Source organism: Meleagris gallopavo, chromosome 3, assembly GCF_000146605.3.
Source record: "Meleagris gallopavo isolate NT-WF06-2002-E0010 breed Aviagen turkey brand Nicholas breeding stock chromosome 3, Turkey_5.1, whole genome shotgun sequence".
NCBI classification, from domain to species: domain Eukaryota; kingdom Metazoa; phylum Chordata; class Aves; order Galliformes; family Phasianidae; genus Meleagris; species Meleagris gallopavo.
In genome coordinates, this window is record NC_015013.2 from 49766250 (window position 1) to 49789493 (window position 23244).

The following is a 23244-nucleotide window of genomic DNA, read 5'->3' on the forward strand; positions in this document are numbered from 1 at the left end:
CCACCTTCATAAACAGTTGAACCCCCTCCTATTTATACATTCCCTTCAAGCACTGGAAGGAATACACACACCAGTAGCAATTCAGTTCCTTTGCAAGCAAAGAGTAGGTCAAGTGGAGCAAACCGAGGACACTGGGCACCTCGCTGACTGTCTCGCCCCTCTCCCCGCGTTCACAGGGCTGCAAGATGCCGTGCCTGAATGCATTGCCCCTTGCAGCGCCACCTCTGAAAATCAAATCCGACGGGTTTCCTGGCGTTTTCATATGCCTTATTTAAAACACTAGGTGTCACTCGCATCCTCCTAACGCAGCCTGTTGAAAGCCAGGAGCCCATCAAACCCTAATCTGTGCGCATTTGAAGGTGTTTGCAATGCAAGCACAGTGCAAGGCAGCTGCCTGGAATAGGTGTCCGCATGGGAAGCAGCAAGAGGGGTGGCAGCCAGCTCAAATTTCTGATTTTGTGCTTTTTTATTGGTCTCAGACAGAATGTATGAAGCAGGGAAGAGCCATAAACGGGAATGAAATTTTAGCTGTACTGTAATCAAATCCAAATGCTGCCAGAGGTTTTTACAAAAAATGACCTTAATCACAAAATAAGTCTGAATAAATTATCTGGGATATTTTTTCTACCGGTTGGGGGTACATTTTAACAAGTTATTTGTACCGACTTTTATATAATACGCTCCAGTGATGTGATACAAGTTCAGCTTGTGCACAGGTTTTTCTCCCTCTCAGCATGTCTGTGGCTGCTGAGAGCAGCAAGGAGTGCTGGCATGAGCAAGATAAACACAAGCAATGTTCAATGGTGCACAAGAAGTTACTTTTCAGTTTTTATGACACCCTCTGGGAAGATCTGAGGCATCCTCTTCCTAGCACCTACTGCCAGACACTGGAAGAGGCACAGAGTGAAATGCAGACTGGCAACAAGCAGCACAGCAGCTGTCCCTCAGTGAAAAATTCAAGGACGGCAGCCAGGAATGGGTGAGAGTCTAAGAACATTTCCAACTTGTTTGTTGCTTTCTTTCTGTGACCAGTAAGTTGGAGATTTGCCCCTAGAATTTGAAAGCATTCAAAAGGGTGCACAAATGGCTGAGCTGCAGCCTGATCTGCTGTACAAGAGCTGGGTATCATGGACTGTGCTAATGATGATCTCATTTAATGGCTACTGAAAGTCTGAAGAACAATTAGAGATGTCAAGGCTAGCTCAAAGGTGCTATTTGCACCTCTACAGGGCGCATCACATCCAGCTTCATAGAACCACAGAATGGCTTGGGTTGGAAGGGACCTTGAAATCTATCCAGTTCCAATTCCCTGCCATGGGCAGGGCTGCCACCCAGCAGCTCAGCTGCCCAGAGCCCCATCCAGCCTGGCCTTGAGCACCTCCAGGAATGGGGCACCACAACTTCTCTGGGCAGCTGTGCCAGCGCCTCACTGCCCCGAGTAAACAATTTCCACCTAACATCTACCCTAAATCTCCATCCAGGGTCCACCTTCACAACTTACACCTACCCAGGCAGAATGCCCTCAGGCTCCTCTCCATCCAGTGGAGGTTTTCTGCTCACTCTAGACAATTCTGGTCATCTGGGGAAGGAAAGAAACAATTTTCACTTATAAAGCATTTTTCATCTTATAAAGCATCATCCATTCCTTTACCTTAAGAAGCACTTAAAGAACCAGCCACATTAAGCCAAATAGCAGTGATTAAAACCCTCAAGAGCTGCTTCATTTCAGAAATAGATAGATACACTCAAGTCTCCCTTTCCCCCTATCTTCATCTCCCTCCCCACACTTCAAAATGCTGACTAGAACTGTGTTTCGTACTGTGCTCTAAAGACCCACCACTGCTGGTCTCAATCTAATACTTGTTACCCAAGACCAGCAGTCCATCTATGTTGCAGGACTGGACTGTCAGTAAAAGCATAAAAGCAGAAGCCAGGTCATCTCATTCTGGATAAGCGTGCAATGAAAATGAGTAGAAAAGACATGATGCCATTTGAGATAAAGCTATCCAAGGATAAAATCTGCAAGAAATCCTTTATTTCTGAATTGTTCAACCTTCCTTTGTATTTTCTTTGTGAATGAATTTTCCATATAAAAAGCAGAGTTGTTTTGCACAGAAATCAAGCAACTAAAATTGTTTAAAATAAATTACAAATTTATATAGTGGATTATTATATATAATAGGATTTTTACAAATTCAATCAATTTTATACATTTAAATGTGTTCCATATAGCAGGCATACTATGCTTTGTTCTTCCTTTAGAATTAGCCAAGTTTTCTAATCAAAGGGAATATGCTCATATTTAAAATTTTGCCAATCTATTTGTTCCCACTTCCAAATGTAGAGATCCTCTCTAACAAATTTTTCAGACTGCCAAGCACTGATATAGCTAACAAAGTGAAACATTTGAAAATCTAATGCAGCTTTCAAGGATGATAATGCTCACGTCTGCATACTTCACAAAACAATTTGTTTACTTGTCTTGAAGAGCTTATCTGGTCCTCACGATACTGAGATGCACACAGTCAGCAACATTCATGTCCTTCTGTCTTTCACAAGAAAGAGATATTAGCCTAAGTCTGTGGAAAGAAAATTTCCATTGAAACCCCAATGGCAAGGAAGTTTTGAAATATGAATATCTTTCCTAATCCCATCTCTCCACTTTGTCTTAAATTTGTTTCAATCACTTGCAGAAGTTCTGTTTCAGCAGTGGCAAAATCAGAAGAGTGCTGTCAGCAGTACTCTTATATTAACTGCAGTAAGCACTTGCTTATTTTTGTCTAAATATTCCAATTTCTTAAGTCTCAACTGAAGTGTTGATTCACCAATGGTGCATACTGCATAAAGGTTATGTTACATATAAACTTCACCTACCTATTCAGAAGTTTAATAAGACAAATTATTAAAAAATTAAGCATGGTTTTATTTTATATATTTCAACATTATCCCTGAAATGGGTATGTTACATTACTTTTAATCAAATGTCCCAATCAGAATATTTCATTGATTTCTTCAGGACAGAAAGCTGCCCCAAATGTATAATTTGTGTCATAACTAATTTAAGTAGATAAACAAACAGTTGCTATTTTGGTGTTTGACAGCTTCAACTGTGCATTCACTAGCAATAGTAGCAGTTCAGGACACTTTGAGGAATCCGTGCTAGGTTCTGCTACTTAGGGGATAAAAAGGGTGTATGGTTAACTTCCAGGCCTGCTGAGTCATTTATTCAGTATTTCTGCATCTTAAAACTATGTGGGTTCTTCAAAAGGTGTTGCAGCTTCTGTCCTCATCACTTTCCACATAGTTAGCCCCAGAAATCTTAGCCTCCATGCTTACAAACAGATTAGTTTATTTGCCCTGCAAAATATGAGACACGAGCTTCAATTATTTCATTATCAAAACTACAAACTTATTGCATCCTTCCTCACAGCCTGGGTTATTAGCACACCCATCTGTGTGGTTCAGCAGCCTGTGTGATTAGCACATCCGTCTGCTTCAAGTCTGTTGATTATGCACAGATCAAAGTCCCACTTTACTATGGCCATTAACACCTTTCAGCGCAAGAATATAATTCGAATGAGACTGGGAGGTGGGAGGGCTAAGAATCTGTTTGAGACAACTGTTTTCTCAAGGAAAGTCCCGGTGCTTAAATGGTTGGCAAGCAGCTACAGAAGGTTGCAGTGCTATAGGATCTGGGAGACAATAACTGTGGTTGCTTATTCAGTCTTCCAAGAAGCAGAAGGGAGAGGCTGTCTTTTTACAGTTCTCTTATATCCCACTTCAATACGTTGGGCACAAACAGTGTTTTCCTTGGGTGAAATCTCTTGTGCTTTAAACCCACCTTGCTTTTTGAAGCAGGACTGCACCATAACTGAGCTTTCCTGTTTGACAAACGTGACAAAAATTTGTTCTTCTCACAAGATTACAATGCTCACATTGGCTGATCCTCCAACTGTTTTAGTTTTAGAATGATTTAATACAAATGATAAAGAATTTCCTGTCATTTCATTCTCCAGGACAGCCACAAAATAACATTCGTTATGAGAAAGTTAACTATTCCATTGCTTTTTAAAGACAGATATATTCATTGCATAATTTTCCATTTGAATCTCTTTGGTAAAGTTATTTTTACAAAGAAACACTATATCATAGAAAATGTTGACTGAAGTGAATCCCAGCTCGGTATGCAACACAAGGCCCAAGTAAAAAGATAAATCTTTCTGGGTTATCATCTTTTTGTTCTCACATTTCACTGAAATACGTTACCCACTGTGAGAGAGGAAAAGCCTCAGGGGTTCTTGATATTTCTCAACCGTGAATTTCCAGCTACTTGCTGTATTTATGGCTACATTATCAGTCTTCATCAGGATGCAGTAAATACCTTTGCAGAGGTCAGTATCTTGGATTTAGTTCAATTGTTATTTTCAGTGGTGATAGAAACTAGACTTAAATCACTCCTGTCATGTACTTGAGACGCTCAACTTGTTCCAGCATCTGCCCCTCCCTTCTCAAACGAAGGACAGATTCCCTGCCTGGAACCACTGAGAGAGAGAAACCCTGCCCTACCCTGCTATCCTACCGGCTCTTTTTTGGGGTTTCTTGTTCCCCAGCACTTCTGATCCTTGAGGGCCCACAGATAATCCAGTGATTTCTGCTTTATCATCTTCTTGTGACTTTCAGTGTCTTTGTCTGCAATATTATGCCTCCTTTCTTTCATTTCACCTTTTCTTTTTTTGTGATTTCTGCCCCTGAATCTCTTTTATTTTTAGCTTCCTGTTTCTGTACCACCAACCTTTCTATTCCCTTACTTCACTGTCCCCCATTTCCAAAAGACCTTGGAACAATACAAAGAAATGAAACTCTCTGAAGATCCATTCTCTCCCATGTTTTATATTCAAGTAAAATCCGAGGCTCAGTTTAGCCAGGCTTCAATACTGAGCACCATAGTACCCAGCCATGCACAATTTCTATAACATTATGGTTTTCAGATTCTGTATTACTCAGATTCCTGTCACTTTCTTCTGAGTGAAAAGTGATGCTCCTTACAAGGACTTTTCCCTCTCTACACACCTACGCCTTCTAACCACCTTAACATGCTTGACTCCTATATTTGACACAAGCCTGTAATTAGCCTAATTAAACTAGATAAGCATGTCCCCTTTATAGAAATAAATTACGCTTTTTTTTAAAAATGGGCTGGGCTGAAACGTGACCTCGCTGAGTCATTCTTGCACAGAGCAGGTGTCATTTGTAAAAATGTACTCACAGTCTGCCTGCCTGAGACACAAATCTTCCTCCCTCTCAATCTCTTAGCTCTTCTTTTCTCAGTCACTTGCAATAGTTTCAAACTCAAAACCAAAGTCCTTGTTAATCTCCACCTAGGAGAAATACATCCATAGCCCCTGTTCCCTCAGGGAACTGATACCCCCTTCACCTTATCATAAGGACTCACTTTCACTTGATCTTGACTAACATTCTAGCTGTTTCCCATCAGCCTTAGACAGGTTGCCCTATAAATAACGTTTTCAAACTGTACATCCATCTTTCATCTTGCCATTCTCTCCAACATATTTCTAGCACAGTCTAATCCAGTGCAGAGAGAATCACATTTCCTCTCTGTCCATATTCCCTCTTCTCCAAGGACCACTGCTCCAGCAAGCACACAGCTCTACTGGCTCTGCTTGAGCTCTCAGGGTACAGTCTCCTTCTCCCATTACTTTCAGGAGGTCAATCAACTCTACTTAACACCTGTTTAAATACCACGCTTGGCCCATAAGTGTAGAAACTGTCAAACTTCTTTCTGTCAACTTTCAGCTTGCAGTCCTCTGCTAGGCATCTTGTCTGAGCTACCAGAATATCATAGAATCATAGAATGGCCTGGGTTCAAAAGGACCTCAAAGATCATCTATTTTCAACCCCCCTGCTATGTGGAGGTTGACAGCCACTAAACCAGACTGCCCAGAGTCACATTCGGTCTCGCTTGAATATCAGTTGTCCCAATTGCATTTTGGGGTTCAGTAACAAACACTGGCTTTATTAAGATTTCCTTTTCTATATTCAGTCATGAACTTCACAGTCTTATCAACCATGCAAACTCAGAAAGTTAGCCTCTCTCTATGCTTATCTCCTCTCTTTTTTCTCCCTTCTTCAAATTATATTTATTTTTCCTTAACCTCAAACTCCATCCCTTTCCATTCTGCCAACCCTTTGGCTAAACAAAATCTATTCACTGTAAAGGAGGAGTGATGTCTTCCTCTGCTTCCTCTTTTGTCACAGAGCTTCCATTTGTAAGAATTTTGTACCAATTGCAATTCAAAAGGAACCTCTATGTGCATCTAATATGACCTTTGCTACACCAAACACTTACAACCATGAAATATGCCTGTATTCAGAGTGGATTTTTTTAGAAAAAAGATCCATATTTAATTTTTAATCCTTCCATTAATATAGAATTCACAAGAAAAACATCGGTAAATTGACTCACAATAACTGGGAGAGTGTTTTCTAATCCCACTTACATCGACTAGATCTTGCTGTGCTTTTTGCTGGAGAGCAAAGAGCATTGTGTCCTCCAAAGACAATTCCCCAATCAGTCTTTCTTTAAAATAAATCATCCGCTACAATTTTGTCATCTGAACTTCCAGTTTTCTATAATACTCCATTTCTGATATATACATGATACTACATAAATAGAAAAGAGAAATTTAGCACTGTATTCTTTTCTTTCCCCCTTCCCGTCATGCTTCAGCATTTTCCTTCCTTATTTATAAAACTGTGTTTTTTCTATAATGTTCTTGAATCTTCCCAGTTAATATTCACGTTTATGAACTATATTACCAGTACAAAATTTATTTTATTTTCCTGTAATAAATGTTAAGATGTTAGTAAACACTTTGCTTTGAAGTTACCTCCAAACTTGGTCTACTAATGAATCCCTCTTTGTCTGTCAAGATATAGTCTAATGTAGAAGTCCCCAGAGCTGGGTACAGCACAATTTGATTTAAGAAACTGTCATCTGTAACATTTAAAAATTCCAAGGACATTTTATTATGGGCAGCATGAGACTAGCAGTACAAGATGCTCAGATGGAAATTCCCCATGATAGAATAATGTTTTTTACACATACTATGGAGAGATATTTAAGTTATTAGTTACTCTCTTCTCTAGAGCAGTGCCTGTGGCACACTGAGTTAAGCTCTTTCTTTTAGGGTGCTGATCCTTAAACATTTATGGGGTTTTGGCTTTTACGTGGCCAAAGCTTTATGTATCATCCCCATTCTTATCAAACTCAGGCTCTGGGTAAAATGCCAGTGTCTCTGAATTTCTACATTTTCCAGCAGCCTTTCCTCAATTTTTGTTTCCTTGCTTCTCTTCCCTATTACTTCAAAGGCAGACTTTCTCTTATTTAAAGACTATTCTCTGTCCTTTTCTGCCCTATTCCCCTTTTCATTTCTCTTCAATGCTTTATTCATTCAAGTCCCTGCTACTACACCAATAAATCCACTTTCAGTGTACTGGGTCCATAACACCTTATCACCTTCATTTCTCCTTCCTCATATCTTTTAGATGCAAGATTCCCCACCAGTTTTCCCATTCAAATTCCTGTTCTCTCCTTCTCTCACTTAAATACTGTCTAATTATCTCAATTAGACAGTGAATTACTTCTTGTTCTTCCTTTCTGGCTACTTTCTCACCAATAACATTGTACTTTTCATTTTGGATCTCAGCCATGTTTCTCTTCTTACCCTTATTCCCAGATATCTTGCTCTTTTACAAATCCTTTTAGAAAACAAATTACAATAAAGCCTCTGATCAACATAGGAAACTTGAATAGGAGGACTTGGAAGCAACATTAAAAAAAATTTGTTTACCTGCAGTTTGGAGACCTCCTGTTTTCTCAGAACTGAGTTTCCTGAGGATCTCAGTTGTACCAAGGTTGACAAAGATGTTCTTCTCACTCTAAGATTTGTCAGAGAAAATGTTGTTATGAAGTGTTGTCCAGCATGTACTGTGGGCGAAAGAAGAAACTTCATTGGTTTAATCCTTAGTCCTACCTTGGTTGGCCAGTCAAAAGAACAAGGAATTCATGCTTATACCACCAATGGGGAGAGGATATAAAAAATCTATGCTTTTTTTTTTTTCCTCTCCTTTAGGCATTATAGAAAAACTATGTACCTTGCTTGAAGATTATTTGTGTTAATATGATTAATAACATGTATGAAAAAATTAAATCTATAAATTGTTTGCTTCAAACACGATAAATGTAAATATCTTTGGTTCCAAAGTGTTATTAAAACAGTAGAAAAGTAATAAAGCTTTTATCTTCCCCAAACTATGAGCATTAATTTGGAAGTGAATACAAAATACAGACGGTAAGTTCTAATTTGAGACAGGATAGAAAAATAACCAGAATCTCTTACAGAGTCCCTAGTGACTGAATGTGTGAAATTAATCACTGACAGGTGGAGAGGACAATTCTCCATGCAGTGTTAAGCTTCCTATTCTCTGAATGACAGCCAGTTAGAATAAGAGAGCCAAAGATAATAAGAGGTGCTTTGCTGCATTAACTTTCTGATCACCAATCATGCACCTGCAGCAAAAAGAGGTTTGCCCAAAACCTGGACTGGGAGTACATCTTAAATAAGTATACATTATCCTGTACTTGCATTTCTCTTGGAAGTCTTCCAAATGCTGTCCCCATTTGTTACAGCCCTGGACAAATTCCTTCCCCCCAGCATTCACTACACTTGAATACTTGGTGCAGACATGGAATTCATGGGGTTTGGTCCCTCTGTTATTCTGTGCGAGGTCTTCGTTCCTCAACTGCAATACTTATTACATGGGAATACCCTGCCTTATGAGAGCCCTTGGTTCATCTTCCCTGTACTCAAACCTTCTGCGTCCTTGAGACTTTCCATGAGGTACTTCACTGTCTTTGCCAAAAAGCTTCACTGATACATTTATCTGGAGTACTCTGAAAACAGTGAGTGGAAGCACTAAACAAGCAAATAAATGAAACAGCCCATTTCAGGTTCAAAAGAAAGAAGACACATCGAGCTATGGAACTCATTGCCATGGTATGGTCAGCATGCCAAACACAGTGCTGCCATGCCTAGACTAAATAAAGTCAGGAGGTAAAAAACTCTTGACCAACAAGCATTAAATACAAGCATAAAACAGTGATCAAGGAAGTCTCTGAGCTGCAAATCACTGGAGATTGAGGTAATAAGCATTACTGTATGCTCTAAAACTTTTTTTTTTTTTAGTATCCAGCTCTGTCACACCAGGATGGTGGTGTAGATCAGTTTTTGCTCTGACTTAGAATGGCTGTGTTCTTATGATATAAAATGGCAGGGATTTTACAGAGAAATATCTGCTTCAAACAGTAGTGGTGTCACGATAAAGATTTAGAAAATGACAGATAAGCCTAAGCAAATGATTACCTTCATTTCTGCATGGAAACTAAGTAAGGAAGATTTCAGTTTAAGCTTACTGCCTTTCTTTCTCTTCTCAAAATGGTAGGTATGAGACTCTTCTTTGTATATACGTCAGTGTTTTGTGAGAATGAAGCCTCCTTGTCCAGCTCCAAATGAATGTCAGCTGCATGAAGTCCTCCAACCTCTGATCAGCTGCTTTCTATCCAGCTCACCTTGAGGAATGCACGTAAAATCAGGGGGAGGCACCCTTCTCTGTAAGGGATGAGAAAGACTGCTGTGACACAAAGTAGACATAAATTCAGCTGCAAACTTAATTCGTCACACTGAGATACATATGGTTTAAAGGAATAATGCCACCTAAATAAAGGTAGATACTTGTAAGGAGAAATGTGTCAAATGCTGGATGGACATAATCCGGCCAGCAGCTTAGAGCAGGAAATGAAAGATAAGCATCATAGACTGCAACTGCCAGGCAAAAATATTGAAAGCAGCAGGTATTTTTTTTTTCTAGGTGGAAATTAGCTTTCTCCTCATGCTGCTAGACATTTGAGAAGTTTGGGGTTTCATTTTTCTCTGTCATGAATAATATATAAACATATATGTGAAAAATAATTGTATTTCAAAGTCATATAAGACACATAAGATTAATTTAAAAAGAAAACCCACGCTGTTCTATAAACATGTTTTCTTACTGAGTTTCTTATCCAGACTTTACGGTACAGTTCCATGTCACACACATGGCAGTATTTAAAATCACAGCTAAAACCTTCAGAAGCTGATAAGCTTGTTTCAGTGCTGTCAGCTAAGTCCCTGTACCTTTATCTGCAGTTTGTGTATGCTGTGAAGTTCAGTGACTGCTTACCTCATATTCACAGAAATATTTCAACATCTTCTGCAGTTCATCCAAAAAATAATCTCTCAGGATCAATGCGTGTCCTGAGGCAGGATTAAGCCAGTACTTGGTAGGGCACCAGTTGTTCTGGTGGCCTGTCTGCTTTCATCTTTGTTTATTAAAAAAAAAGCAAAAAAAAACAAAAAAACCCTCTCATCTGTAAGTATGTGAAAAATTCTTGTAAATGTGAACCAAATGCCATGCAGTTTCCTGAAACTACAAGAAATTTACGTGTTCTCTGAAGTGTATGGTTTCCTCTGTCAGTCTTAATGGACCGTTCATTCGAAGACCCAAATATTCCAGTTATTTCACTGCTGTTTGATTGCAAAGCAGAGCCATGGTTCACCATTTATGATGCAGAGAATAAAAGAATGCTCACAATTCATTTTCCCATCCGGTCTAACTCCTCCATGTGCTGCTGCTGTCCTAGATGCAGTGTAATTAGTTTGGCTCTCCAGTCCCTGAAGATAGCTTGTGTGGGTGGGTACTCTGCTGCCACCTGCTACTGCTGCTTTATCAGAGAGCTGTTCCTGAAAACTGATGTCCTCTAAATGCTGGAATGAGATTCCCAATTTTTTATTTTTTATTATTATTATTTTTTAATGTGGGAACAGAGTGAAGCAAAGGTAAAAGAGAGCTTCCCATTGTATTGTGACAACAACAAACCATAGCAGAAAGAGAGTGCTGACTAGGGCCATGTCCTCTGTTGGTACATGCTGGTGTCGTTTCATTTACCTTGGCAAAGTCCATTCACTGCATTTGTAGATCTGGCCCTTGAAAATGTTTGTAGAATTTTAAAGAACAGTTAGTTACGAATAAGTAAATTTGCTGCCCACTCTTTTCCTTTTGATGAGTTTTTTTTTTCTAGTATACATTCCAAGCATGAACAGTGTTTTAAATTTATATGTCAATTTTTTTTGTTTGTTTGTTTTTCTGTTCAGCAGCATGTCAGCATGACATTTTTGATGCAAGTCAGTCGCTGCCTGCACTCTGAGCTACTGCACCTTAAGCAGTGACGAACTCCAGGCTGATTAATGCTGCACACAGCAGTGGAACACCCAAATCCTATGGCCATTGACATGACTACAACATGAATGGAATCTGATGTGTATCTGTACTGCCCTGAAAAGCAGCAGTTTTAATTGGGTAATTATTATTATTTCTTAATTTAGTTCCAATAAAGAGAGTTTCTATATTCGGGACGAATGTTGTTAAATGTTAATGCTGCCCATAGTGCTTTGGTGTGCTTCTTTCCATAAACTGAACAAAGTGACTCTGTCTCTTGCCAGCCACAGATTTATTGAGGTATGGATTACACATATTAAACACAGTCATCAGGCCACAAAGGTTCCATCACAATCTGCCTACAAGCTAACATCATTAAGAGGCAGACTTCATATATCTTCATGACTGATACGCTGATCGTTCCCACTCCATTGACTAATGAATTGACACATGCAATGTTCTTCAACATTAATGTGCACACCTTTGATTTACAGCATTGAAGTATGGGGCTGTAAGCTCTCGGATGCTGATGAATTCCAGACAGCACTTGCATCTGGCTGACCAGGATGCTTCTCTCTGAGGAGAGCAGTGTTTGCATCCCAGAATTGTACAAATAAATGTGGCGGGCCTCACTCAGTCTGCAGTTTCACCTCCACAATGCCATCAATGACTGCTTGCCTTCCTGAACCAAATCCCCAGCTGCTGTAAATCAGTGCACACTGATTTATGTCGGTTGAGCTATGAGCTGTGTGTCTTAGCCTTTTGGTTTGTCTGCTTTTAAGATACACCTGGGAGCCACCAATGCATGCTCATTCCCAGGGTTTGTCAGTGATAGGGAAAAAGGCTCAAGAGAAGGAGAGTTAACTGATTTCTGCCCACAATGCGTTTCAGTTCTGCCACCCTACAGCTATAGTGAGAAAACGGTGGCTGCTAGCCTGATGCTGCCTCTGTGAGCAGAGGGGAAGAGAGAGCCTGTGAGAAGATGAGTAGTAAAAGGTGGTTTAGTCCAGAGGCAAAGATGGTTTAACCTGCAGGACTAAGTGGCTGGCTGCAGGCTCATATTTTCCTTGCAGCCTCGTATTTAAGTTATCCACTACGCAGACTACCTAGTTCTAATGACGAACATGAAATAAATTCAAATGTCAATACTTTGGAAGTTGCCATCACATGGAGCAGCCATCTTCCAGTCTGCTACTAAATCCATGCGATAAAACAAAAGAGCCATTGCAGGTACCATCAATTTCGTGAGCAGGACAGGGCAGGAGCAATTGCTTGAATGCATCCTGAATGAAAGACTGAACATGATTTGTAGTGTGAGTCTGTGGTGTACTGAGCAAAAATAGCCAACAAAGACACTTCCAAAATTAAAATTAAATAGGAAATTCTTATTTTATGTGACAAATAAACCATAATTTTAAGAAGTCTGATAACAGATGCAAAACTAAATCATCCAGATCTTCCCACAGGGAGATATATTGTAGTCTCTGACACAACATTTTAACGATGACTGAAGTATAGTACTTCTCATAGATTCTGGGATTCTTCGTCTGTTTTTAATTTTGAGATGCCTCCTATGGTTATTCAGATTTCATATCAATAAGATGTCATAGATTTAAACCTATTCAACTGGAGAATTTTAAGACATAGGGAAGTTTATTCCTGCTATTCACACAAAACAAACACAACAACAACAACAAAAAAACCCACATGCAAAAACTATTAAAACAAAAACCTGAGCAGACAGCCCAATTAACCTGAGGGAAAGAAAGAATTCTTTTTATCTCACTTGCTAAGATGGTCACCTCACTTAAAAAAAACCATCAGACTTGTCACATGACTATGTATCTAGTCACACTGAAAATAAGGACTGTGAAGTGTGTCACTGAAGACAGGAATGACATCATTCGTGCATTTAAGGAAATATTAATAGTAAGGGCTGTCAGTTCCACATCCCTTTTAAATGAGCAGATCCAAAACTACTGAGAATATAGGAAATCAAAGCAGAATTTCTATTAGTTGTCTATGTTCTGATTTTGTGGATAGAATCAAGGTGGTAAAGAGAAACTGGTTGCTGGTGTTTGTAGCTGACAAAAGTTGAGGCCAGAGAATGACAGCAAATGAAGAGTTATGCCACAATGGAGATTGTTATACTGTTTGCAATCAAAATCAGATCATTTTTCACAGCTGCTAGATATGAATGTAAGCTGCTTCCAGGCATCTTTAATTTATATGACTGCGACTGGAAAAGCAAATAATGTATTTTCATACTCTTCTTAATAGATTACAGGATAAAATGTGTCACAGGGTGACAATGTCCTTTATACAGCATTGCAACACCCGTTGTATAGGGAGTACAAAAGCCTTTCCTTCTAATATGTAGCTCATATAATCCTTCATTGTTAATACACCATACTTATTATGCTGAACTGAGTAATAGAAAGAAGGGATTTAAAAATCTAGGTAAATTAGAAATCAGATTCTTGATTCACAATGCTGACTGTATTTCTTTGGATAATCTTCATGAAGGTAATTTTTGGAAGCAAGACTGGGAGATGGAGCTAAATTCCATCATGAACAAGGAGCAGCTCAGGAACTACCTTGAAAGTTATTGTGCAGCCTGGAATGAAGAAATGAGCCAGTGTTTGTGAGAAGAGAAGAAAGAGAGAGAGATGCAAAATACTGGGAGGAAGATCTGCTCTATACCTGCAACAAGGTGCAGTGTGGGACCAGTTCCCAGCAGAATGTGGAAAGTGAAAAAGCCCCCAGCCAAACCAAGCTGGACTGTTCACCCACTCACCAAAAGGACTGGTTGAACTGCACAAGAAAAACACCCTGTTTTTCTCCTTGCCAGCAGCTGCAATGTGATTCTCAGAGGAAAAGCAGCAGCATAGAGAAGACTTGCAGACCTTCAACAGCAGGACATCATCCCTGGAGGAAAATACCAAGTGCTTCCTTTTACAGCAGGAGCCTGGATCTGTTCCTACACAGAGGAGATCTGCTTAGGAAAAAAGGACCAGCAAGCCTTGTGGGGAATAGATCCCTAAAGAGTAGAAGGAAGAACACAACAAGCAGATATTTTACTGAAGAAATCTTTTCATTTAAATAAATTCCCACAAGACGTCACTCTTTTTATTTCCTTTGTCAACGTTCTTACTTGGCCCCTGGGAATCTTGCTGCGTTGGCTTCCAGAAACTCTCATGTGTCCAAGATATCATGAAACACTACATGAACTTTTCTTGAAAATCCCTTTGCTGAATGCCATTTACTCATCTTGAATTTCTCATTTTCTGCTGTTCACCTTGCCTTGAAAAGTTCTACTCCAAAGAAACATTCTATTCTCTCCCACTTTGCATCATATCTGCTTTCTCCTTCAGTGCTCTCTTCTCTCAAAGCAATGCAGTAAAGAAGAACAAAAAAGTTGTTAACGTTGTCAATCTGATGTTCCAGGTTGGAGAAGAAAGTAGACAAACTCAATATTGCTCAAACTGCATGAGCACAATGGCTTTTCCCTTCTCTAGAAGGTATATACACTCCTTCACAGACCAAAAATATCTCCATGGGAGTGTGTGAAATACACAGGCAGCAAAAGAAACCGCACATAAAGAATTAAAAAGCTGCGCTTAAGTTGCTTGTTCTTATGAAACAGAGGTTGGATTCCTTTGTGTAAGCAAACTTACAGAAATAGTCTGTTGTTCAGGAGCCTATCAACTGAAACACAGCACAAATTTGTAATCTCTTTAAGTTTTCTGTGAAGCATGCAGGGTGTACTGAAAATATAAATCTATGTGTTCAAATACACCAGACTGGCCCTTCCATGTGTGTCTCAACAAACATACACAACTCGCTTTGGATATCCCACAACACAAAGCGCATACTGTTATTGTGACTTCTGCACAGGCTTCTTCCTTCTCATTAGCTCCAATGAGACGGGAAAAGAATAAACTGCAGGCAAAGTGTGATCTAAGATGACAAGGCTAATTTTGGGAAAAATGTTCCTTTACCTTCTTCAGTTGTCGGATTTAATATAAAGCAAGAACAATGTGCAGATAGTAAACATAATAGCCTCCTAATTATATTAAATTACCTCTCAGGAGCTGCCCTGCCCTCTTGTCAAAGTCCAGGAACTGGCTTTTGATGACAAATGTGAACCTTCGTGGGGCATTCTATATTGTCATTTAGTTCAGCAAATGTAGTCCAAATTAGTTATATAGGTGTAATTAGATGCTGAAAAATAATTACCGTGGCCTTGCCATTAAAAATTTCTTGCTTGTATCCCCTTGTGATCTATGAACAAATTACTTTATTAGGAAATCATTAGAGCTCAATTTGTCTCTATATACTACAGACATCAATATTCATTTATCATAATGGTACCACACATTCTTGCCATAAATTCATACAGCTATGTAGACAGATATCAATTTGGAGTTGTTAACAACCTTAACTAAAAGACTGGTTTTACATACTTAGATGTTTTCCTTAGGCGCCATTTTCCAGCAGAAAACTGAGCAGAAGTTTTTGTGTTAGATCATGCATTCAGACAATCTTTGCATCTGTGTACCCCAATACATCAGAAGAGCAATTCATATGAGTGCTAATACAATATACAAGTTTGTGTCTGCTGAAGCAAACTACCTCCTCAAGACCATGAGAACAGACCATACTATTTTTAGAGCCTTGAGAGCATCCTGCTTGGAGGATAATTTTGGGGCCAGCTCTCAGAGTGTAGAGATGAGAGCAGCTCAGTCCCTCTGAGGCAGAGGGGAGGCATGCACAAATGCCCTGCAGGACAGCCTGGCCAGGACTGACCCATCCCATGGGAGCTACTGACCATTGCTTAGCCATGACCATGATCTCAGAGCCCGCTGCAACTTTTATCAGGCCTCTATTTCTCTGCAGATTTCTCTGAGCACTGAAAAAGCAGGCTGCTCCAGTGCCCTTGATGTGGGGACACACTACAGTTTCAAGTCATATCTAGTAGTTAAGTGATTTATTGACTATTAGAATTTACAGAGCAGATGTGAAAAGGGAAGGAGAGGATTAGTCAGACCCCAGGTTACCTCCTGCTATAAATTATGTTCCCAAGCTTTTAGCTTTCACACAAGTGCAGGCTCTCACTGAAGTCATTGCAGGACTGAATAAAGGTCCAGCTAACTCTCTACAGTGATGGTTAGATATTTACTTACTATTGAAATGAACCAATATAGAGCTATTGCCATCTTCGTACTCCTCAGAGCATCACAGATACCCATACTAGTACTCTGCATACTAGAACTTCCGAATTTCCATTTTGGTTTGTGCATGCATATGTGCATTTTTTACATTTTATAATGTGAACATTTTTGAGGATTTTAGTATGCCACAAGACCTGAAGAAGAATTTAATTAAGAAGATCACATAAAAGCAACAATACGCCCATAAAATTCATAGTCACTTCAGAAAAAAATGTCAGTAGCGGATTTTTCAAAATTATTGCTTTAAAGTTGAGTAAGACTGAGATTCTAAGCTTGCTTCCTTTAACTTCCATTTCAACAGGTACAAATTATCATCTCTTAACAGTTATAAAATTCTTAGTCTAGCATATGTAGTAGTTTCACAATGACAGGCAGCTAAGCTCCACTACACCACTCTCTTAATCCTCATCCTCAAAAGGACAGGAAGAGAAAACATGATGAAAAACATCTCAAGAGTGAAGATAAAGACAGGTAGATCACTCACCAATTACAGTTAAGGGCAAAACAAACTCAGCATAGGGGAATTAATATTTTATTGCCTACGATGAAGGTCTAGAGCAGTGAGAACTAAAAGGAACCCAAAACTACCTTCTCCCCATCCACCCTCCTCTATCTCTTCCCACCAAACAGTACAGAGGAATGAGGACTGAGGTCAGCCCATAATGCTTGAATTCTGCTGCTCCTTCATGATTACTTCCTTCCCCCGCTTCAGCATGGGGTTCTTCCCGAACTGATTCCACGACAGCTTCCTACGGGCCTCAGCTCTCCAAGCACTGCTCCAACACAGGTCTGTACCACAGGGCCCACGCTTCAGGAACTGCTCCAATGCAGAGCCCCATGTACATCAGGTCCCCCAGCCCTCCTGCCCCACTGTGGGCTGCTGGGCTCTGCTCAAAGAGGGCACTCCTGCAGCCCCCCACTATTAAAGTCTTATCACATAAGCCCAGTACAGAATCATAGAATCAAATAATCATAGAATTGCTCAGTTTGGAAAAGATCTTAAAGACTATCAAGTCCACCTACAACCTAACCAGACTACCCTAACAACTCACCGCACCATGGACCACTGGTCCCTGAGCATCACATCCAAACAGTTTTTAGACATATCCAGGGATGGTGACTCAACCACCTCCCTAGGGAGCATATTCCAGTGCTTAACAACACTTTCTGTAAAGAAGTGTTTCCTGATATCCAACCTAAACTTCCCCTGGTGCAACTTGACGCCATTTCCCCCGCTCCTGTCACCTGTCAGCAGTGAGAAAAGACCAGCTCTGCTCTACTGCAGTCACCTTTCAGGTACTTGAAGAGGGTAATAAGGTCTCCCTCAGCCTCCTCTTCCCCAGGCTAAACAGCCCCAGTTCCTTCAGTCACTCCTCATAGGGCACATTCTCCAAGCCCTTAACAAGCCTTGTTGCCCTTCTTTGGACCTGCTCCAGCACCACAGTGTCCTTTCTGTATTGAGGTGCCCAAAATGGAACACAGTAATCATGCAGAATCACGCAGATCCCGTAATCAATACTCCTACAATCACTGCAGTGTTCACTCTGCTGTTGGTCTCATTCACAGCTGCCAGAGTCCCAAGTTCTCCACTCAGGATCCCTCTGAATCCTTCTGATTGCAGCTATGTAATGAGTACCAGGGCTGTTCAAGCTGCTGAAAAAGGGACACTCAGCTGGGAGCAAATGGAATGCTAAACTCCTTGCAAAGCCCTTGCACATACCTTAAGGTGTTGAAGTTGTTAAAGCAGTGAGAAGACAGTAAGCATCTCAGGCCAGTTCCCTCACACAACAGGAACAAAAGACTAAAGTCATCAATATAGTTAGCGTAAATCAACTGAATAGGCAGCTGGAAAATGACAGCTACTTACATTATGAGACTTAAAAAGAGAAGATAAAATATAGGTGGATTTTTATCTTTTGGGTTTATAAGGCCATGTTTGATGGACCATGAGATCTTGGTAGGCTTTATGGGCCTAATTCTTCCCTGGGGTAACTCTATTAAGCTTGGTTGTCTCCCATTAGGATGGTTTGAACCAGGAGAATTATGTGTGCTGCAGCAATGGTGTTAGGTGCTCTGCTTTTAAGAGCTGCCATGCCTCAGCTAGTACATTAATTCCAAGGCCAGGAAGCATATATTCAAAACTGCAGAAAGCAGCAGAAAGAACAGTGCAGTACAGAAACAAGAAGATAACTGGTGTTCCCAGCAAGCACACACTAAATGGCAACTAAAGTGCTCAATTCTTTGCTTCCTGCAAACTGCATCTTCCAATTATATTCTTTTATCATTTCCTGCCTGACATGTCCCCCCAAGTCAAACCCTACCAGTGTAACCAGAACAGTGCTCAGGAACGGACTTGGCTTTGCTCTGGGGAAATTGTCTTTAAATGTCATTCTGTCTTGCTTTAAGTTACACAGATTTTTCTTGTTTTCTGATCTCCTCCAGCTCCAAGTTCAGCCTGAAAGAGTGACAGCAATTCTTGAAGCTGACTATTACTCAACAGCTATGTTCAGGGACCCAAACTGAAAAGAAATAGATCACCCTTTCAGCCTCAGAGTGAATCATTTTCAAACTAAGATATTCTGAAAGCATTCCAGTGAAGGTGAGAAAAATCCTATACAGTGATTTAAGCATCTACTAACAATAGGCTTTCTTGAACTTGGAATATAGGCTGGGAAACATCCCTCAGAAAGGTTTACTGCCTTAAAAATTACCTTTACTTTTGCTGACTTGCAGCAGTCAACCAACAATACATAGTTATAAAGAACTTTAAGTAAAACATGGGATGCTTAAGATGAAAAAGATGGAATAAGATGACAAATGTAGAATAAGTCACCAGAATTCTTTCTCCAGTTGTTTTTTGTTGCAGACCTTGCTGAGAAGACAGAGATTTTGATTTTACAAATAAAGGTTAAAACATAGTGACTTGGAATTTTTTTTAGGTCCACATTTCCTTTCACTTTTACCTACATTTTTCTACTTTTTTGTCAGCTTGGGGATACAACTAGTTTAGATGTCTGGTCCTAGCAGTAGGCACAAGCAAATACAAAGAGAAGAAAAAATACTTCGTGCCTACAACATACATCTGTGCTCTTTCGATAGGTAAAGGATCAGCACCTTTCGTATTGAACCGGGCTCCTACTAGTACCATCTGTTGACTGACAGCTCTTAAGACAATGAAGAGACAGCACCTATCCTTCTTTTCTGTGTCATCCATGTCAGGATGCTATGGATCTTTTATGTCTGTTTTCCTAGGCTGTTCAGCCACTCTTTGTACAGAAAGATTGTTACCTATCTTTGATTATGTATTCTGAGGTACAAGAACCACACAGTTGATTTTTCATAGACCTAACATATCCTCAAGATCTTGCTGAGAGTCCATCATTTTACACTGGAGTGGCTGTCCATCTTCACTGAGTGCATTGATCTGTATTTATCTGAACTGAACATCAATTTTGTTGTGTTGTTCAGTCTTGTAATAATCCTCCAAAACTCTTCCTACAATATATGTGCATTACTAAGCGGTACAGCTCAGTAAGAACTCAGAATTAAACAATTAAAGAGTGAACCAAATGATGCTGTGAATCCAACATCCATATATATGCATCTTGAGGTGTATGCCTGAGAGAGTACTTGAAACTAACCTGAGCATGTGGATAGAAAACTAATTAGTAGTCAGAGTGCATCTTCCAGCTTAGTTTCTCCTAAACTGCAATCTAGATTGTGCACTCAGAGACTTCCTGACATCACATGTACAGCCCAGTAATTGAGGATCATAAAATTTGCTTCAAAAGCACATTCTTGACAAAAACTGAAAGGCTAATATGGGCACTCCTCTAATCTCTCCCTATTACACTGAATAACTCTGTAGTATCAGCAAACTTTATACTTCACCGCTCACCATATTTTCAATGTTATTTATAAATACACTGAACTTAAGATGTACTCCCAAATTCATCTCAAGATAATACATCGCTCCTCCTGCAAAGCAAACATGTTTGAGAATGAGTCAGCTTTATCTACTAACCCTCCTGGAAATAAAATTATTTGGGCCATGAGTTATGTTTGAAAGTGCCAGTTTCAGCTGTTAGTCTGATATTTACATTAACTCTCTAGGGCTAGTCTTTTTGTTCAACATGTCAATCCACATCACTAATGACAAATTGCCTGAGCACTATCCTTACCTTAAACCTTTCATAAGTAGCAACTATTTTTATACACATTCTATCACGATCTAAAAACTCCAGAGACAAAATGTTTATTGCAGCCTTACTCAGGATAGAAACAAACTCCTAAAGACCCTTTTATTCCTCTCTTGCATGCTGTTTTTCAGCTGGATGCCTTCCTCACTGTTGGCTTACTATTTGGGAGAATAAACAAATGATCTCACACAGTAGAGATGAGGCACATGTAAAGTGGGAATGAGGAAATGACAATACAAGAAGGAATTGAGGACATCTTGTTGATGAAGAAAAACCTATCTAAATATGGTCTGAGTTACATTCATGTTTACTAACATTTCTGAAAGTGCTGATAAACATTTGGTATTTTGGAAATTATTGGTATTGCACACTGGTACATACTAATCTATTTCAATCACTTCAAACAAGAGTTTAAGACATGCCCTCTAGCTTCTCAAAAAGAAATGGATGCAAGGTTCAATATGACTATATCTTAAGAATATTAAAAATATTATAGTATTTAATCCTTGAGGTTAGAAAGGCCCTAGGAGTTCTCTTGTCCAGTCTCTTGCTCAAAGCAGGATCAGCTGTGATAAGATCACATTGCTTAATGCTTTGTTCTGGTGGAACTTGAAAGCCTCCAGAGATGGAGACTGCACAGTAGTTTTCCTGGGCATCCAATTCCATTGCCTGACTGCGCTTGTTAAGAAAAATATTTTCCTTTCATCACACGTCAATTTGCCTTGTTTCAATTTATGCCTATTGGCTCTCATACTCCCACCATCCAATACCTTTCCATCATTTTCATTACTTCTCCAGAGGTACTGGGGGACCACCTCTAGGTGCCCTGGTAACTGTTCCAACCTTAACAAGCCACAATTCCTCAGCCTCTGCACAGAGAGCAAACTCCAGACCATGACTTGGACTGGACTTCCCTGAGATAACTCCATTTTATTAACATCATTCTTGTCATGGGAGTGCCTAAACTGGAAAAAGTGTTTCTGGTATTTTCTAACACAGGCTGAGTAAATAATGGGTTACAGCAATACTCCTGTTATACTTTGTTAAGCACAGTTCATGATGCTATTAGTCTTCCTTTTTGTCAAGGCCCTCTGCTGGCTCCCATTCAGCCCACTGTTCAGCAGAACTTCCAGATTCTGTTCAGCTGAGATACTCCCCAGCTGCTCAGTTCCCAACTGTATCGCTGCGTGGAGTTAGCTTGCCTAATCTGCAGGACCTCACATTTCTCCTTGCTGAACATCATGAGGTCCCTGCTGGCCTTCAGCCTGTCTAGAGCCATCTGAAAGGCAATTCTGCTACCAAACATACTGACTGCACCACCCACTTGGTGTCATCTGCAGACTTGGTGATGGTGCAGCTCTCCTCCTCTGGATCTTTAATGAAGGCATTGAACAGTAGTGTTCCCAGCACAGAATCTTGACCTGTAACTAGTGTGCAGGTACAGCACAAACCCTGTCCATGTCATTGTCCACGGTTTTATGGTACTACTGCATACTCTAGTATAATACTGCATAGTATAACTAAGCACTAGGTTAGTTTTCATATCCAAATATCTATTTTTCTAATCACAACTAGCTTTATGCAAAAAAAGTTTTTGGTATCTGAATTTATGGACATAATAAATAAGATGCTGTGCTGGAATGATTTTCATTTAACAGAAAAGGTCATTCAAAAATGCTATCAGAAAGCGTACTCAGGAGAGCACTAAATTAACAATATGTATTTGTCCTTGTGCCTTTGTATAAGGTCCTACTCTGTGAACTATTAAATAGAAAAATGTGGTTAAAAGGTGATAAATGTTGAGAGGCATCAATATCAGTATTATTAGTGGAATAGCAGTAATGCATAAAATCAAGTTATTCTTATCCTTACTTACTTAATGTTTAACACTGGGAAATAAAAGTAGAATGAAGAAAAGACGACTGCTGATTTCTAGGCAGTACATACACCTGCATACATGCACTTTTTTATTATGTGGCATAAAGAGATTGAGATGAATCAATCTGGAAAAATAAACAAGTTGAAAGACATGTTTTAATTTTAGAATGAATCTTCAGACATTTAAGAACAGTTGATTCTTGCTGTTCGTTTTATATCTTAGCCTTTAGTTGGGGGCAGAAAAATATAAATACTGTACAAAAGTTTTTTGTTTGTTTGTTTTGTTTTGTTTTTACTTGTAGAATTAAGTAACAGCAGAAGTCTATGAAGGAGGAAAAGATGTTTAAACGTTCATGCTCTGTTAATATTTTAAATGCAGTTCCATGAAGCATTAAAGAATGTTTCTAATGGACTTTTACGGGTAACACTGGATTTTTTTTTTCTGCACACTCTGACACAAACAGCTGAGACGACACCTTTCTGATGAAGGACACTGTACGCCTTTCCAAAGGCATGAAAGTACGAGACTTTGCGATTGCTGAAATTTGCATCTGTGTGGGTTTTTTGTTTTTTGGTGTGTTTTTTTTTTTAATATATAT

General features: G+C 39.6%; 1 long non-coding RNA gene across 1 annotated transcript in view; it reads right to left on the bottom strand.

Annotated features, from left to right (window-relative positions):
* Positions 1 to 1403: 1403 nt before the first annotated feature.
* The window catches only part of LOC104910302, a 24636-nt gene continuing 2795 nt past the window's right edge, over positions 1404 to 23244 (bottom strand). The window contains exons 2-4 of the long non-coding RNA XR_004159384.1: positions 9444 to 9689; positions 7872 to 8008; positions 1404 to 1579 (exon numbers count right to left, since the gene is read on the bottom strand). This is a non-coding gene — a long non-coding RNA (uncharacterized LOC104910302). The remainder of the gene's footprint in view (positions 1580 to 7871; positions 8009 to 9443; positions 9690 to 23244) is intronic.